This window comes from Toxorhynchites rutilus, chromosome 3 (genome assembly GCF_029784135.1).
Source record: "Toxorhynchites rutilus septentrionalis strain SRP chromosome 3, ASM2978413v1, whole genome shotgun sequence".
Lineage (NCBI taxonomy): Eukaryota > Metazoa > Arthropoda > Insecta > Diptera > Culicidae > Toxorhynchites > Toxorhynchites rutilus.
Window position 1 is genome coordinate 220,767,352 of NC_073746.1, and position 23,609 is coordinate 220,790,960.

Consider the following 23,609-nt stretch of genomic DNA (forward strand, 5'->3'; position numbering starts at 1 on the left):
TAAATAACTGTGTTGTACTAGTCAAGCCCTTTTATTTGATACCCATATTGATGGGTTTCTGAAAAAATATGAAATCCGCCATTTCGTAGTGACCGCCATTTTGGATTCGCATTTTTCATAAGTAACTGCATTCTACTAGTCAAGCCCTTCCATTTGATATCCATATCAGCTATTCAATATGGAATTATTATACAAATTATTCAAAATTTCCGAAAATCAAAAATAAAATACTCCGGATAATCGAGTCGAAAATTTCGGATAATCGAATCTCGGAAAATCGAGTCTCCGGATAATCGAGTCCGACCTGTATTGCAAAATGCTTCATTTTTAGCGAATTGATTTCTTTGTGATATTCATATTTTTGGAATATTCATGTAATATTCATTCATTCTGGGATCAAATGTATGAGAATACCTTACCGTATAACTGGATTGGTCATTCACTAAGTGATGTTTACCTGCAATTTATGAAAAAAGTAAGTTTTAATGATTTGAAATATAATTATGACTTTTTTATTTAGTGATACTATTCATATACGAACTAAATCAAATATAATATAAAATAATAAAATAATTGAAAGTAAATAGTTTTTTTAGTTTACCTCAATTATTGCTTCAAAAGAAATATAGTTTTCTTCACTACCGAAACTATTGATAAAGAATTTTTTAAAAACAGTCATGAACTGGTAACAAAACAAACAGCATCTATGTTGTACCTGACGAATTTCATGCCAACTCGTCATAGGATACTTTAAATATTCGTAAAAGAATCAGACTACTTTTGGAAAGGGCCAAAAAAAATTCTTGATTTTTTACAAAAAAATATTACTCAAAAAAAAATGCGTAAAAAATTTTGGTCACAGGATGAAATGTAGAAAATTGTTTAAATTTTTATAAAAAAATGCATTTTTTTTAATTTCCCTGAAAAAAAATTATTTTAAAAATTAAAACTCATTTTCCTCAAAAACTTTTTTTTATTTTCATAAAAAAAATATATGAATAGCCCTTACAATTTCCAACAAGTCGTCCATACATTGAAAGATGGGCACTTCAACAGGGAAAAGGTTTTTCTAACAACAACTTTTTCATGTTTTCTTTGAAAAAAAAATTTTGGAAAATACTTATTCTAATTTTGTTAAAAGTCAAAATAGCGATATATTGTATTCGACAAAGTTTTAGATCTTATGAACTTTTGTCGAAGACGTCAACTTTTCATCTTTTCTAGAATATAAGGCGTTTTATATGGAAACTCCTAAACAAATAACGTTTTACTCTCAACATTTTTCTGTGTAAATTCTCGCGCTTGACATTCTCAAGTTTTCAAATAGAAAAAAAAAGAAAAACATGTAAATCACGATAATTTATTCATAAAAATGTTACTGTTGACCGATTGATCTGAAATTTGGAACACATCTTTATTTTTGGTGTCGTTATAAAACTGCGTATTCCATGATTTTGAAAATCCAATATGGCGGCCGCTACAAAATGTTGGATTACACATTTTCCAAGAACCCCATCAATATGTATATCAAACAAAAAGGATTGACTAGTAGAACACAGTTTTTTATGAAAAATGCAAATCTAAAATGGCCGCCACCACAAAATTGCGCCATATATATTTTTTTTTCAAAACCACATCAATATGGATATCAAATGGAAGTGCTCGACTAGTAGCAGTAGCAGTAGCAGATTATGAAGAATCCGAATCCAAGACGGCCGCAGTCCCCAAATAATTAATTACTTTTTAAATGGTTTCATTCAGCTTGACCTGTTTGTATGTATGTTTGAATGCTTGTAGGATTGTCCCACATTAATAGAAAATTGACCCCGTTCCTGTTGACTGATGGGAGACACCTTTTATTCTACTATCATTATAAAACCGTGTATTACATAATCTTGAAAACATCAATTTTGCCGTCGCTAAAAAATGGCAGAATGACTTGACTTGGAGAACACAAAACATAATTAACAACATAAATTCAAAAATGTCACTGCCACTAAATAGTCGACTATGTATTTTTTTGCATTTCCTTCAATATCGTTATTAAATGAAATGATTTGACTAAAGAATACAGTACACCATGAAAATATTCCGAAGAAAATTAAGTAAGAAATAAACGTTGGATTTCCATTATCTACAGTTAGTTGTTTCATCATATACCCCCCACGATTTTATTTTAGTCTCATCATTGCCCTAGATTAATGAAGGAACGGCTGTGATAACTACTAACTGCTACTTGCCTAATTATTTTCTAGTTTTGAGTAAATTATCTGCATCACTTAGTATACTTTTCTACAATAAAACCATTCAACCCTTTTTTTAAATTTTGATTTCTTACCTAATTTTTTTGGGAATATTTTGATGATGTAATGTATTCTATTAGTCAAATCATTTCATTTGATACCAATAATCAGGGGATTGCAAAAAATTAATAATCGACCGTTTTGTGGCGGCAACCTTTTCAAATGTATGTTGTTTATTATGTTTTGTGTTCTCCAAGTGAAGTCATTTATCTATTTTTTTATATAAAAGGCGCTATATGGCCGCCGCTTGGATTTGCATTTTTCTAAAATAACTGTGTTCTACTAGTCAAGCCCTTTCATTTGATACCCATGTTGATGGGGTTCTGAGAAAATATGTAATCCGCCATTTTGTAGTGACCGCCATCTTAGATTTGGATATTTCATAAATAACTGTGTTCTACTAGTCAAGCCCTTTCATTTGATATCCATATTGATGGGGTTCTGAGAAAATATGTAATCCGCCATTTTGTAGTGACCGCCTCTTGGTTTTGCATTTTTCTTAAATAACTGTGTTCTACTAGTCAAGCCCTTTCATTTGATATCCATATTGATGGGGTTCTGAGAAAATATGTAATCCGCCATTTTGTAGTGACCGCCATCTTAGATTTTCATTTTTCATAAATAACTGTGTTCTACTAGTCAATCCCTTTCATTTGATATCCATGTTGATGGGGGTTCTGAGAAAATATATAATCCGCCAGTTTGTAGTGGCCGCCATCTTTGATTTGCATTTTTCATAAATAACTGTATTCTACTAGCCAAGCCCTTCCATTTGATACCCATATTGATGGGTTGTGAAAAAAATGGTGACCGGAATAAATCGCCACAGTAAACAACTGCAACAGAAACAACCGCTTAGAAAAAGTGTAGTAGGCTAGAAATATTTGGCGCGGGAAAAACATCATGTGCCTCACATTTCTATTATAAATTTATTCTCTTGTTCTCGTTTTTCGAAATTTATTCTGAGGACAATGTAATGGGGACGAAGTCCCCATTTGGCGAGGATAAGGAATCGAGGCGGCCCATGCCGCCAAGATGACGCAATCCGAGTCCACCGCCGACCCGCCGTCGGAAGCGGCGGTGTCTCGCACGCAAACCTGGGATCCACTGATTGCCCGGTTAGTTTGAAACATAGGATACGATCCTTTAGCAATGTCCGACCGAGCTCTAGCGAGCGTCGGACGGTATACGTCTGCCCGGGGCGTTACGTTTGCCTGGGGCGATACGTTTGCCCGGTTAATTCTTGTTTTGAAATACAATACCGCGCCACAATATTTATAGCCTACTACACATTTTATAAGCGGTGGTTTCTGTTGCAGTCGTTTTCTGTGGCGATTTATTCCGGGAACCGAAAAAAATATACATGGCGCCATCTTGTGGTGGTGCCCATTTTGGATTTGCATTTTTCATAAATGAGGGGCTCAGAATGCAAGGGGTGTAAGTGACTTGATCGATTTCTCTTCATCAACTTTTTATTTAGTTAATAACTCAACTGCAAAAACTTTCCAATTTAAGTTTTCAATAGAATCCGATAGATGAGGTTCTGACCTATTTTCCACATTGGTAAATACAGCTGGGAATGTATTTGCAGCTAAGTTATGACCCAAAGAGAGAGTCGATGTAGAGAAATCGATCAAATTACTTACACCCCTTTCATTCTAAGCCCCTCAAATAACATAAACAACTCTACTAGTCAAGCCCTTTCATTTGATACCCGAATTGATGGGGTTCTGAGAAAATATGTAATCCGCCATTTTGTAGTGACCGCCATCTTAGATTTTCATTTTTCATAAATAACTGTGTTCTACTAGTCATATTGATTAAAAATTTTAAAATTAAAATTTCAGATCTGAAAATGAGAAAAATAAAAAAAAATACTCCGGGTAATCAAGTCTCCGGATAATCGAGTCCAACCTGTATAAATGTTTTGAGAATTTTGAAAACATACGCTTATGAGAAAAATGAGTTTTAATTTTTAAAATATTTTTTTTCAGCAAAATTATTATATTAGTATTATATTTTTTGAGTTATAAGTTATGGTAAGAAATCAAGATTTTTTTTTTGGTCCTATGAAAAAAGTAGTCTAATTCTTTTTCGAATATTTCAAGTATGCAAAGTTGCTTAAAAGACTTGTTTACACCCACAACGTTTCACTGCTATCTAAGATGATGCTGCCGACGGCCAGTCGAGTTGGCATGAACTTCGTCACCTAAAGCCTTCAATTCGCTAAATTGTCCAGAATTCTGGTCAATCGAACAATGTTGGTATGGAACAACAACCGAGGAAAAAAAGACATTGCCCTAAATGAAATGAGAATGGAATAGCGTCAGGAACAACATAAGAAAGAACACCATAAAATCTTCTCGTTCCTTCTGTGCATAATACATGCCCTGTGAAGCGTTGCCAATGTATCCACATTGAGGCATTATAAGGACGATAGCTGCTCAATAACAGCTAATTATAATCGTGATAAAATGTGGTTGTTGATCGCTGAGTCCGACCGATTTTCTCGAGTAACACAGGTGAACACAAGCGTTATGAAGGCGTCTTGGTGGAAGCCGAGAGGGAATTAGTTTATAAACCAGCAATCGGAAACAATTGCCAGGCACAAGTTTGACACCTCGTGTTTCGATCATTTGACACCAACCGTAAGCCAGTAATTAGCGAATTACGTTGTTTATTTCAGTCTCATGTTTTTTTTTGTGTATTTTCTAATACTAATAATCGAAAAATTCGTGAATGGAGAAGCATAAATAGGTATAATGTTGCACATAAGTACAAAAATCGAGTTATAAATTCTGTTGTTTTCATCTCAAAGCTCTACCCCTAACGGTATATGAAAATTAATATAATAATGAATAAGATTCCAAGATTTGAAAATATTTCATCGGCAAAAAATTTAAAAATATTTCATTTCTTTACTTCTTTCTCCTACTGCAAGGTCAATAGAGTAGTAAAAATCGACTGATCAAAAGCAATTAATGAGCTCACGCAAATGAACATCAATTCGAGCATAAACACACAGTCATAGAAAATTCTATGCGAAAGCATAAACTTGCAACGAACAAGTTTTTATTCATGAATACGATACCTTAATGCAACGACCTCCACCATGAACTTCGATTACTGACGTATGGGCCTGATGAATGGCAACAACCGGTGCGGTTTGTTCTTAACGGGGTCAACGGCATTCAGTTGCAGCAAGAACTGCCAAGCAAATTATAGTGAGCAGCAAACACACGGCCATATAACTGCTTAGGTTTGCCAGTTGTTATGCCATGCAACCTCAAACCTGATCTTCCACAAAACACACAACTTCTATCGCCCGTTTTTCTAGAAGACTTAACCATGTTAGATAATACTGGGCAGATATGTAACCGCTGTTTTTAGTTTTATATTTACTTGTGCCGAGCCAATCTTACTCTTCGCTCATATGCTTGATTACGAACGAACATTAGCGCACCGAGCGCAAATATAGGCAAACATTGAGGAGACTCGTAGACGTCTAATGACGGCGATCGTCAAGCGTGAACGCAATACTCTGTTATTAAACAGAGGCGCGCTCCAGGTTCGAACGCTTGCAATATCTTGGCAATGGGCACAATAATATGGGCGATCTATTTGACTCGGTGTGAATTTGGTATTCCACTTTCAAAATGAAACGGTTGGCAAAAATTAGTACCCATTCATAAGGTGCGAAACAAGTATGGGGTGACCCCACACTTATATCCAGCCCTGCAATGTTTCAAAAAAATACGAATACTATGTGTTACATTGTGTGATCGCAAGTGAAAGATACACTGCATACGGAGCACAGCAGATGATCAGATCTGTGAGAAGATAAGGTAATTGTGGCGGCCGGAGGCCAGACGAGCGGCTAAATGTTGCTGATATACGATTTATAATGCGCTCAGATTCATGCAGGTATGACATAACGCGACTGGGCCGCCATCGCCTGGTGTCTGCCATCTCGCACGTTGTCAGTATGCAACCGCGACCAGTGAAGTTCGAGTTTTTCGAGGAAAGTGTACTGCGGTTGGTTCGGTTGGTTCGTCGGCTGAAGAGGTTACGTACGACGCGCAGCGGACCAACCTTCAATTGAATGTCGAAGGGTGTCATCTTTACTTTACTCCCGAAAACATGAAACAGAATTCTTGGTGTACCCCGTATGCATTGCCAACAGTGGGCAGTTGGTGCTTTTCTAAGGATACTAATCGTAATATACGGACGCGCCCCGCGCCGTATTCGCTCAGTTTAACATTTCGCTGAATGTTGCAAACCGTTGTGTGACGCGATTCTGCGTTTTTGGGTAAGGTTAGGTAAGAAAGTAAGTCACTGGGTTTTTCTCCTCCTTTGCATCATTTTCGTAACATAAACTTGTTGTCGATTTATGTATGGTAGAGAGAAAAAACTGCCTCCGAAAGGGAAAACAATTAACCACGTGACATGAAACATGTAAACCTAAACGGCGTCTGGCAGTTTCAGTTTCACAGACCGTGTTTATTTTAAACAATTGAATGTAACAAGTGAACCTTTGCATGTTTATCACACTTCAAGAAAATGTACAGGTCTTAATGATGTACATTTGAACTGCTGTTATGAATAGATGCGTTCGTAACCGGGGAACAACGGTTAGGTGTGTCCAGTCGCGTTATGTCCAACTATTGATGAGTATGTGCTGCCCAGAGTATGTTCATGTTTAGCTTATCGCAAATATCGACATGAGCTCACGTTTAATGTTATGTTGCACCGTTCAACATGTACATGATTTATCATTGTTTCATTAATCGATTTATTCGTAATCGTGCTGTAATCAGTATGGTCCTATCAACTATGAAATTAGATGATATTGTACACTGTGTTTCATAACTATAGAACCGCTCGTTGTATGAATTTTCTGAGCTATATGTAAGCCCGATTAAAATGCCGGTGTTTCATAACTATAGAACCAGACGAATAGTCTAATTTTATTTTCCTTATTAAATTAACATGAATTTCACATAAATTACAACAAGATGATGTGTAGTTCCTCTTTGAATCTTTATCAATTCAAACAACCAATTCAGGGTACTTTCAATTAAGCTGCGACATGTAGAAGTTTGTATCTCGTTTCACGCAGGTAAATTGCTCGTTTAAAACTTTCAACACTTTCATACGCCCAAAATAAACATTTAGCACATTTTTGACATACTTATACATTACTCTAAATGAACTTAAAAGTATATTTGAAAAGTACTATCCACTCATACTGGTACAGCATTTACTCAAGAGTAGACTGACCAAATAGTTCATGATTGAAAAGTAGAAGGGCCTGAACCTAGGGGCACGGAACCTAGGGGTTTGACGTAGGACTGTGATTATTCGGACAATCTTTTTTTTTAAATGTAATTCTTTTCATTGCTCATAAATCTGTTATTTTAACTCTTTTGAAACTCCAAATGGTAGCCCTGAAAAGATCCGTTTGTTCTACATATGATACTCTCACCGCTGCCGCCAACTGGTTGCTAAATGAATACATACAGAATTGTAATGCCCGATTTTCATGTTCGTTTAGGAAAACACATAGTTGTAACAAACAAAACCAAAATTAGCTTCTGATTAATGAATATAAGTGTAACACATAATATGGCGGAATGGTGGACGAAGTATATGTGGATCGGTGAACAAAAAAAATATGTCGTCATTGATAAGATTGAATATGAAGTTTATGGGGAAGAAACAATTGTTGAAATGTTGAAAATACATATGATTTTATGATATTTTGAGGCAAAATACATATGAAAGCTAAAAGCTGCTTGATTCTGAATGGATAATCGTGGTATTGAGATTTTTTTTCCATTGCCTTATTCTTATTATTAGTCTTATTTATAGCCATTGGGAGTAGTAGCTTTTTCGGTGAAATATTGTTCGTTCGACAATTCCCCTCGGTATCGCTGAAATAATGAAAAAAATCTATGGAATTGCAGCTATCTTATCACTCTTATTCCTACCCATTGACTGGATATCTAATTTGTTTGATAGGATGAATTATTGCACACAATTTTGTGTTGCATACAACATTCACGGGAACCAAGCTGAAATAAAGAATGCATAATACATGATTTACCTTCGCATACGCTCGCAATACATATTTCTTTTAAACGTCAAACTGTTCATCTGTTTTACTATTTCCACTGCTAATGTCTCATGTGGAAAAATTGTTGGACAAATGTGCCGTCTAGTGATATATATTCAGCCATTCCATGCCAAACCGATATAGTAGTTCTCAGATTTTCGTGAAAAGTGGTAGTTTTGTTCTTCATCGCAAAACATTAGACCCGTATTTTATTATTTTTTCAATAAAATGACAATTTCTCCATTTTAGGGTTGTCCGATAAATCAACTTTTTCCTCTTTTTTCTAAAATTGACTTTCTTCAAAAATTCATAATTTTTGAACTACTAGACCGATGAAAAAAGTGAAAAATGATTTTTGGGACCATCGCACAATGGTCCAGCAGATTCATTTAAGTTGAAATTAGCATTGAGAGCTCTACAGTTATTCTCTAGACAAAAACTGTCTTCGACAAAATTGTTGCGTACGATAGAGCGCTCATTTTTATATTATCAAAAATAGGGTGACCAAAGTTGTCGATGGAATAAAAAAATCCAACTTTCTTATCTTTATAGATATATGTAAATAAAGTTCGACAATGTTGTAGTCCCAGTTATTTGAGACATCTTTGTAGAACAAAGTTTTTTTTCTATCTCTTGAAATAACCGATATAGCGCATGTTTTCTAAGTTACGTTAGGGTCACCATGAAAAAAAAATGTTTTTTTGCTCTAGCTTTTATATTTCAAATTCTACATACAAACTGTCTTCGGAAGACTTTTAGAACTTAGTAATACAAATATTTGCGATGCAGAACTTGTCAATATCTCAACTTCACCCAAAGTTATTGATATTTATTCCTAAAAAACACGCTCTTTTTATTTGTTTGTCATTCTTTCTGGGGCAAACATTAAAAAAATTGTTTGACGGAATTTGAAAGAACAGATTTCACTCTATATAATATGTGATTTTCAACACTATGTTACTTTTTGTGTTTGAGTAAATTGAATTTGAAATCATGAGTTTTAACTTTGAGTAGAATTAAGATATTGACAAGTTCTGCATCGCAAAATATTGGTATTATTAAGAACTAAAAGTCGTACGAAGACAATTTTGGGGGTACGTGATAGATCGTTGCTATATTAATAAGCCACAAAATTTGGAGGAACTGAAAAAAGAAATAATTAGGATTTTCAACAGCATCGAAGTCGTAATGTTAGAATTGTGCATGAAGAATTTTGTTCACCGTTTAAAACGCGTTATCGAAAAAAAGGGTGATCACATAGAAAATGTCTTAAAATAAGCTTTATTTTCGTTTTTTAAAAATTAAAATCGGTTCACTTTTGTAGAAGTTATTAATTTTTTTGCGTGAGCGTTTGATCTGAAAGACTCTGTATATCGTGAGAAAGATTCTACGTAATATGCATTTGAAATCTCTTAATATTTCGTAACAATTTTCGTATAGTGACCCCCTATATAGAAATTAAAGACGTAGTCCTACGTCAAAACGGGACGCGCAAGCCAATACAATTATACTTACTGATCCGGCGAACTTTTTTATATGAATACATTTCATGTTCTAACTAAGCGATCGCTCGTAGGTTTAATCCCAGAACTATTCAATGATTGATCATCTGAATCTATTTGCGATTCATAGCAACGGAAGACGAATTTAAATTCCGCCAAGGCGAATTTCAATTGGACTAAAAACATCACTGTAGAGCATATTTTTTCCATTTTCCTTCAAAGTTTTCCAATCTTTTCGCCTTAGCATCTACGGACAGAGACGAACACAACGAAATGATACAACTTAAATCGGGTAAACCGTTCTCGAGTTTTGAATTTGTTTGGTGGTTCGTCTATGGGATTGGCATGATCCACTCAGAACTTAATGAAACTTTCTGGGCGTGAAGACCTTACCTACTTGGCATTCTTAATTTTCCGAAAAATTATTCAGACTAACATATGGAAAGGGCTAAATTTTTTTGATCATTTTTTTATATTTTTTTTACTCGAAATGGACATAGACAAAAAAGTGGTCTATGGAAGAGTTTTAGGAATTGAATATTCAGAAAAAAATACTGAAAAAATATTTTTTTTAAATCCTACACTGTAAAAAATCGATTTCAAAAATTAAAAGTCGATTTTCTCAAAATGGTCATCTCAGATTTTGATGAAATGGTAGATAAATTGTAGATAAATGTGTGCCCTAAAACTCTTCCATACATCGCAAGTTGTGTATATTTAAGGCAAAAAAAGTTTTCATAACCAAAACTTTTCAAGATTTTTTCTTGAAAATTTTCTATTTTTTTTGTACAACTATATAAAAAATCAATAACAGGTAGAAATGGATTTATGGTGATCCTTGGATGTTAAAGTTTTCAGTTTTCAGCTTGTTTTTGTAGTCAAATACACTATGTTTCAATTCAGCTCTCAAACAATAGCCATCTGCCAAAAATCTCTTGATCGATCGGTCAGGTATCGAATAGTTGTTGTAGATTTAAGTATTTTTTAAGAGTCACTGTAGATATGATAATAATAAATGGATTCTATAGATACCTAAAGGATCAATAAAATGACTCTGCAGTTATTTGAAAATTATCAGTCGTGACCGGCAGCAAATGTAAAGTGGCGGAAAAGAAATAGCATTATTTTGTTTCTGTGTAATCATCATGATTCAACAAATAAAAGTGTGACATTATTTAGCAACATGAGTCAAGCCGTGATCTCCAGGATTTGCAAGGATTGTAAATGCAGTGCGGGTATTAACAACCCCAAGTGTAACCGTAAAATCCTTTAGGTATCTATATAATCCATTTATTATTATCATATCTACAGTGACTCTTAAAAGATACTTAAATCTACAACAACTATTCGATACCTGACCGACCGATCGAGAGATTTTTGACAGATGGCTATTGTTTGAGAGCTGTCGTTGCTCTCTAAATTGAAATATAGTATAGTTGACTACAAAAAACAAACTGAAAACTGAAAACTTTAACATCCAAGGGTCACCATAAATCCATTTCTACCTGTGATTGATATTTTCATAACTGTACACTAGGGTACCAATGAAAATGGTCATCTCGAGTTTCAAAAGGTTACCCCATAAAAAATGTTCACCACCTAGAAAAAACATCCTATGCAAAATATCAGCTCAATCGGGCTTAAGAGAGAGTGGCGCAAAGCGGTCAAAGTTTGAGTTTTTTGAAAATCGAAAAATCACCCAAAGGGGGAGTAAAGGAAATCGGGGTTTTCGATAAAAAAAAATAATGCCAAATGTCTTGAAATTGCATGAAACGTCGAGATCTAGTGTCATCTCGAAACATTTTTTTTGTCAAAAATCAGCGCTCTGGGACGGAATACGGAATACGAAACGTAAAGTATGGTTTTGGGTACCAATAAAAATAGTTATCTCGATTTTTCAATCGGAACTTGCTACGAAATGTTGCCTTGTATGATAATATACCCTATGCAAAATATTAGCTCATTCGGACTTTACTGGTGTTGTAACTGGATTTATTCGGCAGATGTAAATCTTGTTTGAATTCAGTGTATTTTCCATTCTGCTAATAATCACATCACCGATTCTGCTCTCTCAGAATCGTTACAGTGTCACAAACGTTAAAATTTGAGTTTTTTTTTAAAAACGAGAAATCACCGAAAATCGAGGTTTTAAAAAAAATTGAAGCCAAATGTCTTAGATTTGCATTACTCGTCGAGATTTACAGTTATCTCGATTTCCGCAAAGGTTTGATACAGATTTCGATAGGGGTAGTGGGGGCAAACTGTTCACCTGCTTGTTTGGTAGTATAATTATTGACTACTGACACCGTATTGATATGCACCTTATGTTTGAAGAATTTAATGAATTCTGAGCCACCCTGTACGGCCTTAGTTCTGTGCGCATGGTATCTAAGGAATTTATCGTGAAACTTAGTTAATTCACTATGATATGTTGGACAAATCATCAGTTTGGACGGCTGTTCACATATTCTAGGAGAGGTGAACATATATTTTGTTGAATCTCAGCGATTAATTAGCATAGAAATTACTTTGATGTTTGGGGGCAAAGTGGTCATAAGTGAATAGCGACTTACAATGTTCTGTTTACTAAAGCTAATATACCTCATCATATTCTGCTCTTTAGGAGGTTCGTATTGTGGCTTTGACCCTGGAAAAATATGCCACTCCAATTAAATCATGCCTCATTATCTTCCCATTCTTACAACGTTTAAGTATGCATGAGAAAATTTGAATTGAGACTCTAGGTGAATAGACCAAGCTTTTATTTTATTATATTTTATACCTTTACCTACGAATATGATTTGAACAAATTTGGACGAAAAACACGCATAAATCTATCCCATTTAGCTTGATATGTACGAGTGACCATTTTGCCCCCACTAGGGGACCACTTTTCCTCCAAGCAAAAAAAAAGTTCGATTTTTTACCTTTTTTTTTTCTAATGATGGAAAATGTACTATTTTGAATTTTTCTAGTAAAAGCCGTATGCTATCTTGAGCAACAATGAGTTGAACTATAATAATCTTAGAAAAACGGGAATTGTAGCGGTATGTGGACGCTAGAAATGGACATATTCCTTAGGGTGACCACTATGCCCCCATTTCCCCTACAGGTTTTCTGAGAAAAAAAAACAGATAAAAAGATTTTTTGAGACCAAAACACAGATTTTATTAACCTGGTTGTAATAGCTGTTATCCATGGTTATTATGGGAAACAGTAATGGATAAACCCCTAAGCCAAGGTGTAACGCGACCCGTGCCGAGGGATGAATGGTTGGGGGGGGGTTATCAAATACCCTGCCGTTAACGGAGCCTATGGAGCATCTGTCTGTCCTTACTGCTTTAAGCCGGTCACTGATGAAGCAGACCTTCTTTACCGCGAGACTCGTGGGACTTCTATGAATAATCCAAATAATAATAATAAAAAAACGGGTTCCGGCAGCCTCTCTCTGTCAGAATAAAACCATCATAGAGATTGATTCTATGAGTATAGAAGAGGATGAAGCACTGAGCGACGCACCTATGCATGTCCAGTCATGCTCCTCTTCGATCCTCAACAATCCGACTTGCTGTGAGTCGCTAGAGAATGAAAGTGACAAACGCAGTTTTAGAGAAAGAAAATCGCTATAAATTAACAGACGAATATGAGATATACACAATTTTGAATTTTTATAGAGATATCGCAATAAAATAGTAAAAAGTAAGAGTGGTCAGAATGAAGAAACACAACCTTCATAAATGGTCGTTTCAATATTCTCCTCTTCAAAGCACCTTTATCAAAAATAGTCCGGAATCTGTAATCAATAATTTAACACATGAAGCACGAATTTTTAATTATGATTATTTTTTAATTTTGTCTCATAGAACAAAGCTCAACTAAATAGGACTAAGAATTAAACAGTTTTTAAACTAGATATCCCAACACAGATAAATAAAGAAAGATCAGTTGAATCAATTTGCTAATGCTAGTCCACAGTATGCACATCTGATGTCATATCAATAACCCTCGTTCAGCAAAAACCGGTAATAATCATGTACCAGATGGACACTGTCTGTTTTCGTTCCAGTTCTCCAGTTCCACCATGGTCAGTGAGACTGTGGTATCCAGTTCGATCCCAGTCCCAATGGTCAGCATGATGCAAATTCGCAATCTATGTATCGGAGAACCAGTTTGACTGACGCCATCCACACGCGGTTCGCAAGAGTGCACTCATTTTACCGGGTTACATTTCAACGAAAGTGAAATGAATTACTTAACAACTAGTCGGTGCATTCAAAACGGGCAGATTTAACGCCTTTGTTTGGAGCAAACATGAAGAGCGAGAGAGACAGAGAGAGGGAGCTAGATGCCCAGTAGAAAGTGTATGTTTAACCCACAAGGTAAACAACAGCTAAGTGACACCGGGTGCTCATGTGCAATAAGGGTGATTAGCAAAAAAAAACATTCATTTTGCATTCCAGTTTCACGTGAAAGGATGACACTGAATTGCATAACTGTTTAATGTCATGTTGCATAAATATTATTCAAACTGACTTTCTACATCAATCACGATAACACTAAGAGATATGATATGAGATATAAAGTATCGCTGGCTCTAGCTGTTACAACAAAATTTTATTCACCTTACATAGTAAGTAGCATACTACTCATAAAATACCAATTATTTAACATATCACTCACGTCCTTATCTATAATACTGAAAACAATGATATGATTTTGCTCAACCCTCAAATATTTATTATAATTTTTGTCAAAAACAGACTCGTATTTTTTTTATTTCTCGATTAGGATACACTGTTTTTTTTATTAAGGTAGTCCGCGAACTCAGCTTTTATCATTTTTAAATATACAATGATTTTTTTGAAAAGTTTCTTACATAACAAATAATAAATTCAGGAGGGTATGAGTTTCGGTTATTGAAATAGAAACGAGAAGTTAAGGGAGATTTATACAAAAACTGACGTCATCATCATGTAGGTAACCATCATCGCTTCTGGAAGATTGCCTTGATCTATTCCAGAACCAATGTAATGTCCCCAAGAAATATCCTTGGATGAATTTGCTTCTTCATACCTTACTGAAGAATCAAATTTATCTAGAGATGATTCATAGTTACGCGATATTGGTCTTGGTAACCAGAGCTGTACTCAAAACCTTGACCAACTACATTCTCAAGTTCAAAATAAACACATAATAAATATTCAAGACATCGCTCACTTAACACTTAAAAGTTTCGTTTTTCGACGATTTTTCCAATCATTTTGTTGTATGGATAATCAAAACCCACAAGGTCACACCCTCAGCTAATAATTTTCAATGGTACGAAGCTTCATCATTATCCATGTGTTTGGAAATTACCAAAACATATTGATTCCTTGGCCATACGTAAACCCCTTATTATGTTGAAGAATACAGTCGCGATAAACATCAATGCGATTATTGAGTATTGAATATTTCAATATTCAATTTTAAGTTTTAAAACGAAAATGAAGAAAAATAAATAAATCATATTTGAGCTGAGTTCAATTTAGACACATACTACAAAATGATAATTCACTTTTATTCCAATTTTATTTGATTCTGCTTTTTTCGACACGATATATCGTGTTTATTTAATTCGTATTCAGATAGAATCAATTCACCGTTCGTAAACTCTGCGACCAGATATAGCCTGAAGTTCTAATGAAGCTCAAGGGATATGTTATATAAAAATATCATTACAAAATGAAAAAAAAAACGCGTCCCACAACTGGCCATGCTCCCGAAGTGTTTTTGTTTGTTTCTTGCTACCATTATTTATTATCGCGAGAAAGTAGACGATGTTAACACTGAAGCGTGAGGGAATATAGATGTTTCAATGAAAGTAGGAAACCATCAATCACTAGGTCAGCGCTAATCACCCAACTGTGAGCTTAGGGGTTTTGATTCAATGCGTAGTACTTCGTACCTATGCGGCGCAAAAAAGTAGTTCAAAGTGTGTGGACATTCAGGAAAAAAGGCTGTTATCTAACAACATGTGGACTCATTTTTAATTTAAAAGAACAATACCTTTTTCACGAATTATAGAAAACCATATTTTTCCTAGCATCAACACATCGCATCTGATCTATGGGATTACGAATAACGCCGGCCAGTTGTGTGTTCACATTTCAAGGTTCCTTCCTGTTTTAAAGCCAAAAAACCTCAGATGAATTCGGTTTAGCTTGAGCAACTACAATGCACAATTGCTGAATTAGTTTATCATACTGTAGTAGAATGCCTTGATTACTTTGTTTGAACGTATGCTCATATCACTGGACATAAGAGTACCAATGAAAATGGTCAAAGTTTAATTTTTTTTGAAAACCGAAAATTCACGTACATGATACCAGGTTTTTCAAAAAAAAAAAGTTTGATGCTAAATGTCTTTAAATTGCATAAAACGTCGAAATCTATTGTTATCTCAACAATGTTTTTTTTTAATTTCTGTATTATAGTGACTTTCAACACATTTGGCTGGTTCGTCACTTTTACCTTCCATTTCGGAAGAATGCCGGGAGTGAGAATTGAACTCGTGACCTTTAGCGTGAGAGGTATGGATGTTACCGCTACGCCACATCGCCTCCATCTCAAAAATGTTTTTTTGTCAAAAATCGACACTCAGGGATTTTTTTCCCAACACGACGCAAAACGTATGAGTTGGGGTCATCTCGTTTTTTTATGCGGGACTTCCTGCGTTGCTGCGCGATGAAATACCCGATGCAAACCATTAGCTCAATCGAACTTTATTTACTAGTGCCGCTTTGCTTTTTTAAAAATACATATCACCCAATATCACCCCCATCTTCTATTTTTAATCGCGATTTTAGTATTTTTGTATAAACAATATCCAAATAATTCAACAATTTGATTATATATGGAAATAGGCGCTTCCGAAAAAAATGAAGGAAAGGCTAAAATGTGTGTTCTGTGTAACATAGTAACAAATTCACGTTCAGTTGGGATAAAAAATTGAAACTGGATGCAGAATTTGATAACCCATCGACTGTAAAAACCCCGTGTCATTCGGACAATTGACAACGGCTCCAAAACAAAAATTCTGTGTAGCAGACTGTGAAAAAAACGAGATTGTATTCAACCAAAGCGAACAATAGACCAACAACATGCCATCGGAGGATAATGATCGTTTTCTCCAAAAAGCCAGTTTTTCCAATTTATCCGAATCTTTATCAGATTTTTCTGTTTCAGACGGCTCTTGGGACCCGTTGTCATCGGGATCTGGTAAGTAAGACAGCCAAATGATTGCCCTGAATTGTGAAACCGTCTTAAGAGGGCTGATCTGCATTTTTCCAAATTGCGTTCAGCCATAACGAACCAAGCACATTGCATTTTTAAATTGATTTATTTTCATTTATTAAGACATAATTTTTTCAAAAACCGCAAAAGTGAGTCAATATAATTACTATCTATCAAATTACTCAGGAGCCGTTACAAAAAACTAATGTGTTGTGTAACAATATTATGTTAATAGTTAACATGGGGGTCTTAGTAGCCACATTGGTTGCGCGTTCGCCTAGTAAGCGTGAGTTCATAACTTAGGGCCCTCATTGACCATCTTTGTGTTGTTACAGAATAACTATATCCACGCAACAATCATCAGCAAAGGAGATCGATCCACGGTCGAAATAAGATCGATTCATCCATACGACTGCTCTGTCGGAAACATCGGGCTTGCTGTTCTATTAATAACTCAACAATGATCATATCAAACTGTCTCCGCTGTTTTCTAACTGGATAATGGAAGAGCAGAGGGAATACTCTTACGTCTAAATGGCTACTGTGTAATGTGCTAATTATAGATACGATAATCATGTGAAATTTACACGATTAAAATTCGACTCTGTTATAGCTAAAATGGTAATGAGCCTAAAATAAACAAATGGGATAAAAAAATAGTTAGCATGTTCTTGGATCGCTCTGGCTGCAAAGACAATGAAGTTTCGCGTGTCTAGCAGCTACATAATTTTGTTTTCCATTTTTTTAAAGACTCTGAATCCGAAATAAACGAAGATGTTGGCTCACAACTTGAAAATGGAGGATGATATTGAGAAAGACTTGGTTATGGAGAACGAAGGTTTTAGGAGGCAATAATACTCTAGGTGACATTTTTTGACTTGGTTACTTTGGTAGAACATCTATTAAAATTATCTTCAATCATTTAAGAACAAGAATGTAATGAAACAAATGAACAAAACTCGGATTCTCATCAGGACAACGGTATTGCGGAGCGGTATTTGCGGCTAAGAAAATTCTAGCCAATTACGTAGATGGTTGCTCAAAAAACTGTAATAACAAAACGTCTTTCGAGCAACGTCTGTTAAAGTTCAAACAATTTCACGAAAAAGCCTCGTGGGAAACACAAACAGCATTTATTGCCAAATCAACTCGTGTTTCAATAGTTCAATGGAGAAGAGTTTCCGATTCAGATCAGTGGAACAAAGCACAAATCCAGGCGTTATTATTTAGAAGCTAGTGATGTGGGCATAGCGGTTTGCAAGGCCCTGTTCATGGATACGTTGTGTATTAACTCTAGCAGAATCCATCATGCTCTGGATGTTTTGCCTCGCTGATGCAAACATCCACCAATCAATACAACATCACAAACAACTGTTACAAAAGTACGGATGCACATAGAGTCGTTTCCAGTATACTCTAGTCACTATAGAAGAAGTGACACTCTGGACAGTATGTACTTACCAAGCGACCTGGACATGACAAAAATGCAATCCCTGTATATGGAATCGAATGGCAGTGAAAAAAAGTTTGGAAAAAGTTTATTGACGTACAAAATTATCTTTCACCGTTACTATAATTTTAAGTTTCAATCTCCTAAAAAGCAAAACGTGCAAAACATGTGATCAGTTGAAGATACAAATTGACACGGAAAAAGCGGTAACTTCGGCAAAACGAAATCCAGCGATAATCGAGAAGCTTAAAACAGCAGCTGATGATCATCATCGTTTGGTAGAACTAACCAGCAAAATGCGAGCAAGAGATTCTGAGGTGGCGAAACAGGAAGACTGCCACGTCATTTGTTTTGGTCTACAGGAAACTTTTCCTCTGCCGAAACTAACTACAGGAGAAGCATACTATAAGCGCCAATTGACTGTCTTCAACTTTGGAATACATAACTTCTCTACACAGCAAGGATTTATGTATTTGTGGCATAAAGCCATAGCTTCTCGTGGAGCACAAGAGGTATGTTTAATGATAGAAATATTTTTGTAGTGTGTCTAAGTTTTATGTAAGTGGTCACAGCTTCTTCTTCTTCTTCTTCTTCTTCTTCTTCTTCTTCTTCTTCTTCTTCTTCTTCTTCAATGGCACTAACGTTCCTAGAGGAACTTCGCCGTCTCAACGTAGAATTACTTGCGTCATTTTTATTAGTACTTAGTTCAGATTTCTATGCCAAATAACACGCCATAACACGCCTTGAATGCATTCTGAGTGGCAAGCTCTAGAATACGCGTGATCACAGAGCAAGTCGGAGGAAATTTCTTTGACGAAAAATTCCCCCGACCAGAACGGGAATCGAACCCGAACACCCGGCATGTTAGTTATGACGCTAACCACTCGGCCAAGGGAGCACTACAGCATTCTTACTGTATTTTAATGCACTCTAGGACCCTTCAGATATACCGGTATTGGATGCAGTTGAAATACTTTCACTTTCTAAAATCAATAAGGTTAAATCTGAGAAGATTTAAAATTGCTTCAATGATAATGGTGATATTCCACTGGAATAATTAATACGTCGTGAGCTTGCTGATGCCGACAGTACAATACCGTTCGATTGCTCAATTTCTTTTGATGATTAGTGCAATAAGGATTAAAACGTGATATGCTGTGATCTGATGCCAGATACCGATATACTGGAAAGTGTTGAAAAAGCTGAGAAAAACGCTAAAGATAGTAGTTCTATTGAGATGGAGAATATTCAGGAAGGTTCAGATGATTGTGTTGAAATTACATCTTCGAACGTTGAATCAAACCTGAAGAATATGTCCGTAATATTGAAATCAACTTAAAATGTTCCTGTGAAACTATTCGAACATTTCTTTGTGATTGAACAGTTCCTACGTGATCGTTACAATTTAGTTTGAATAACATATCTAATCAATATTTTCTTTGTTAACCTAGTTCCTCATGCTGGTCGGACTCGATTATATATGATTAGATTATGTAAAATTTAAGACTCGATTATATAAAGTCTGAAAAAAAAAGTTTTTTTTATAATTCAAATATGAATAATTTCAAGAAAAAAATTAACCTTTCAACATTAAAGTGAAATTTAAGTGGCTTTTATAAGTACAGTGGGTTAAAAATCGCGATTTTGGAAGATTTTAATTGAATTTTCATCAGGAATTGTTTATATCGAAGATAGTTGGGCGTCAAAGAACAAATTGTAGAGGGGTTAGAGAGCTTTAAAATGATAGAAACAATCAAGTTTAGTATGAATTTTTGGGATAAAATTAATAATTACAAATTTAAAAAAAAATTACTTCCACTTTCAAAATGTTATTTCCACTAATGACTAATTTCTCATCTTCCAAATGAAAGCAACTGAATCGGATTACGTAGCGTACTTTTCAATGTAAAATCAGTTTGAGCCAACAGAGTCCGAAACAAAGAAAAAGTTCTGTAACTCTGTCATCGTTGAAATTCGAACATATGCGTAGAAGGATTTTTTTCGTGAGATATAACCGTTTGTCACCTCCTGAGAGTTTCTGGAAAAAAATATTTTTTTATATGAGAAAGGTGTTTTTTTCACTTTAAGGGAATGAATCAAAAATTCAAATTCATACCATAATTGTGACACTTACCCTAATATATGACAATTTATAACATAAAAAAAAATTATGAAAAAATGTTCTGTATTTCGATATCTCCCTAACTAGATGGCCCCTTTGGATATCGAGTTAGGGAGAGTTGACTGTATTCCTTATACTATTACTATTACTATTACTATTACTATTAGTCAAAAAAAAATTTTTTTTTGTTGTTCGGTATGTTCAACCGTCATAATAAGAACTATTGAACTAAGTGAACTATTTTAAAATAGAGAATACCCAAGTTTATAGAAGTGATCATTGAGGAAGTTAAGTCTGCCAAAAGAAAATGAGAGCAACAGAATACACAGAACAATAAATATAATTCATAAAATCCCTATGCCACTAGAGAACCCAAAATTGATTTGCACAAAAACCTACATTCCTCAAAACGATCCATATAACTCCGATAGAAGTTTAACTACAAGAAGCATTCAGAAACAACTGTCAGTGATTTTTTTTTTGTTGAAGAGGCAACGCTGGTTACGGTTGAAAGGACCTCGGGAGCGTGCAGAGCGTGTTTTTTTATTTCCAGAACAACTGTCAGTATTGTCCCTAAACTCGTTTATAGCGGATGAGTATATGTATTTTGAAATCGGGTTGGTTTTCGCCTTCGATAATGCGACGCCGCATACCGCTCGAATTGTAACAGAATACCTGGAGAAAAATGACATTCAAGTTATGCCACACCCTCCTTAAACCCTTCAGATTTGTCTCCCTGTGATTTTTCGTTATTTCCTGAGGTGAAAAAACACCTTAGAGGCCGTCGATTCACCAAGTGAAAAAACCTGTAATTGATTTTTTTGAATAAATGCATTTTTCGATTTCTGGCGATTTTACTGACAGTTGTTTCTGAATGCTCCTCGTACATATTCGAGTGTAGGATTTATGTTTAAATGAAAGGTGACGCTCTATATTTTCATTTTCCGAATACTGGTTCAAGCCTAGCGGTTTGCCTTTAATCAAGAGACCAATGTCACACGAAAAAAGTTTCGGTCTGTCAACAATCGAACTCGAACTGAACCCCAAATGTTTTGTCTGATTGGCATCGATGCGTCTACCGGAGGCATCGCTGCGTGCATAATTACTGAAACATTAAATGCGGGGCATGGGAAGCAGAAACGGACAGGTATTTATGTCTATAATTATTCAAAATGCCGCCTGCAGATGCTTTAGTCATGCGAAAATTTTTGCCAAATTTTGCCATATTTATGTGTAACACAATTGTACAGCAAGAGTGTCGTTTTTAAATACACTTACCATCTACTCCGAACCTTGAATAAACAACAGCAATGCTGGAAAAGTTGCTCGAAATAATGGTTCGACGACGAATGCTTGAGAGACAAATAATGTAGTGTTCGCTCCATAATTATCCAAATTATTTAGATAATCATGTCAACAATGATTTGTTGAGATTTGTTCAGTTCAAAAATTTCATCAGATCAGAGATGAACCCATATTAACTTGTCTTTTCTTTCGAATGCAGGCTGCATTGAAACCGGTTTGAATTATTGATGTCATCGAAATGTTTGCACCACAACAGTTTATTATTGAAATAATTAGTTAGCCTTAGAACAAACAATATTTCCAAAGACCCCCCAGAACATTCAGTTCGTTCGATTACAATCGAAGAGTTCATATTTATTCAACAAAAAAGGTCATCTCATTATCATTAGCTTGATGCTACCTTGAACCATTTCCCCCAATTCCGACACCAAATCAAGCTTAGCATTTTCGGTTGTCGTAACCACTTCACCATCGTGTTTCATCTTGCATTTCAATTCAATTCGACGAACTACGTGCTAGTGCGGTACTCCACAATGACACTACTCATAAACGGCATTGTTTGCCGCTGTCACAATTCAATATTGAATTACTCCATTTTGCGAAGCATGATCATCGCTTCGCGGTGTACACAATTTGCTAGGTTTGGTTTTCCAGTGTTGTCATAGCTTTACAAGCTAAGGCGGGAGTAATGGAGATGAACGAGTTGGAAGAAATTACAACGATGCAAACGATTTTGATTCCAGAATTTACGACAGTGTGAATGAATTCGAAGAAACAAAATGTTCTATGTAGCAGAAGCGAAACGGTTATGTCACGCAACCGTCGTCACGTTAAGAAGGCACAACGCAACGTCGTCGGCGGTGCAACGCAACACGATGGAAGGAGGCGGCCGTGTCTCGGCACAGCACAAACGATTCCAAGCGGCGGGGCTCTGAGCGCAAACACTGAGCCGCAAACATGCAATTCAGGTGATTTGGTGGTAAAAATTCATTAGTTTTATTTCTGAACCCGTGGTCTTAAGACGTGTTTCGCGGGCGCGCGCTCGCGTTCCTCTTAATCTTTGGAACAAACCCATAGGCGATTGTTTTCCACTAGAAGAAGTGTGTTTGGGGAGAGGGTCCTGGCGATAGGGCTGATGAATTTTCTGCTGGCTGCGTTCTAGACATGGTGTTTTACGCATGAAGAAGAGATGCGCGTCCTTTGGTGAATGGTGTTGGATTGAGTGGATACTTGACAAGTTTGCTTATGTTGCATAACCGAACAATTCGATCCAGCGCCGTCGAGACGATGTTGCATAATAGTGAATGTCTTCGACAGTCTGAATTTGTGCTGTATGGAAGAAAGGAATCAAGAGTGTTGCCCACTGTTGTGTAGAATTGTGTATTCAAAGGAAAACAATACGTGAAACGGACTCCATGTGATGCAACTGAGTGATATACAAATTGGCAAGGTCCCTTCGCTAATTTGAATACATGATCTTTGCACTCGATTTCAAAAGCAGTGCATCACTCAATGTTCGTTCCCAATCACCAATGGC

General features: G+C 35.7%; 2 protein-coding genes across 4 annotated transcripts in view; one reads left to right on the forward strand and one right to left on the reverse strand.

The window, feature by feature from the left end:
• Nucleotides 1-23,609, reverse strand: part of LOC129780364 (flotillin-2) — a 384,914-nt gene that overhangs the window by 247,729 nt on the left and 113,576 nt on the right. The gene's annotated exons all lie outside the window — the stretch shown is intronic.
• Nucleotides 23,016-23,609, forward strand: part of LOC129780359 (glucose dehydrogenase [FAD, quinone]) — a 52,685-nt gene continuing 52,091 nt past the window's right edge. The window contains exon 1 of one of the 3 annotated variants that reach the window (XM_055788543.1): nt 23,016-23,040. The gene's annotated coding sequence lies outside the window, so the exon portion shown is untranslated. Of the gene's footprint in view, nt 23,041-23,080; nt 23,190-23,609 lie in introns of those variants that run through there. The other 2 variants (XM_055788544.1, XM_055788542.1) reach the window with 2 other exon arrangements.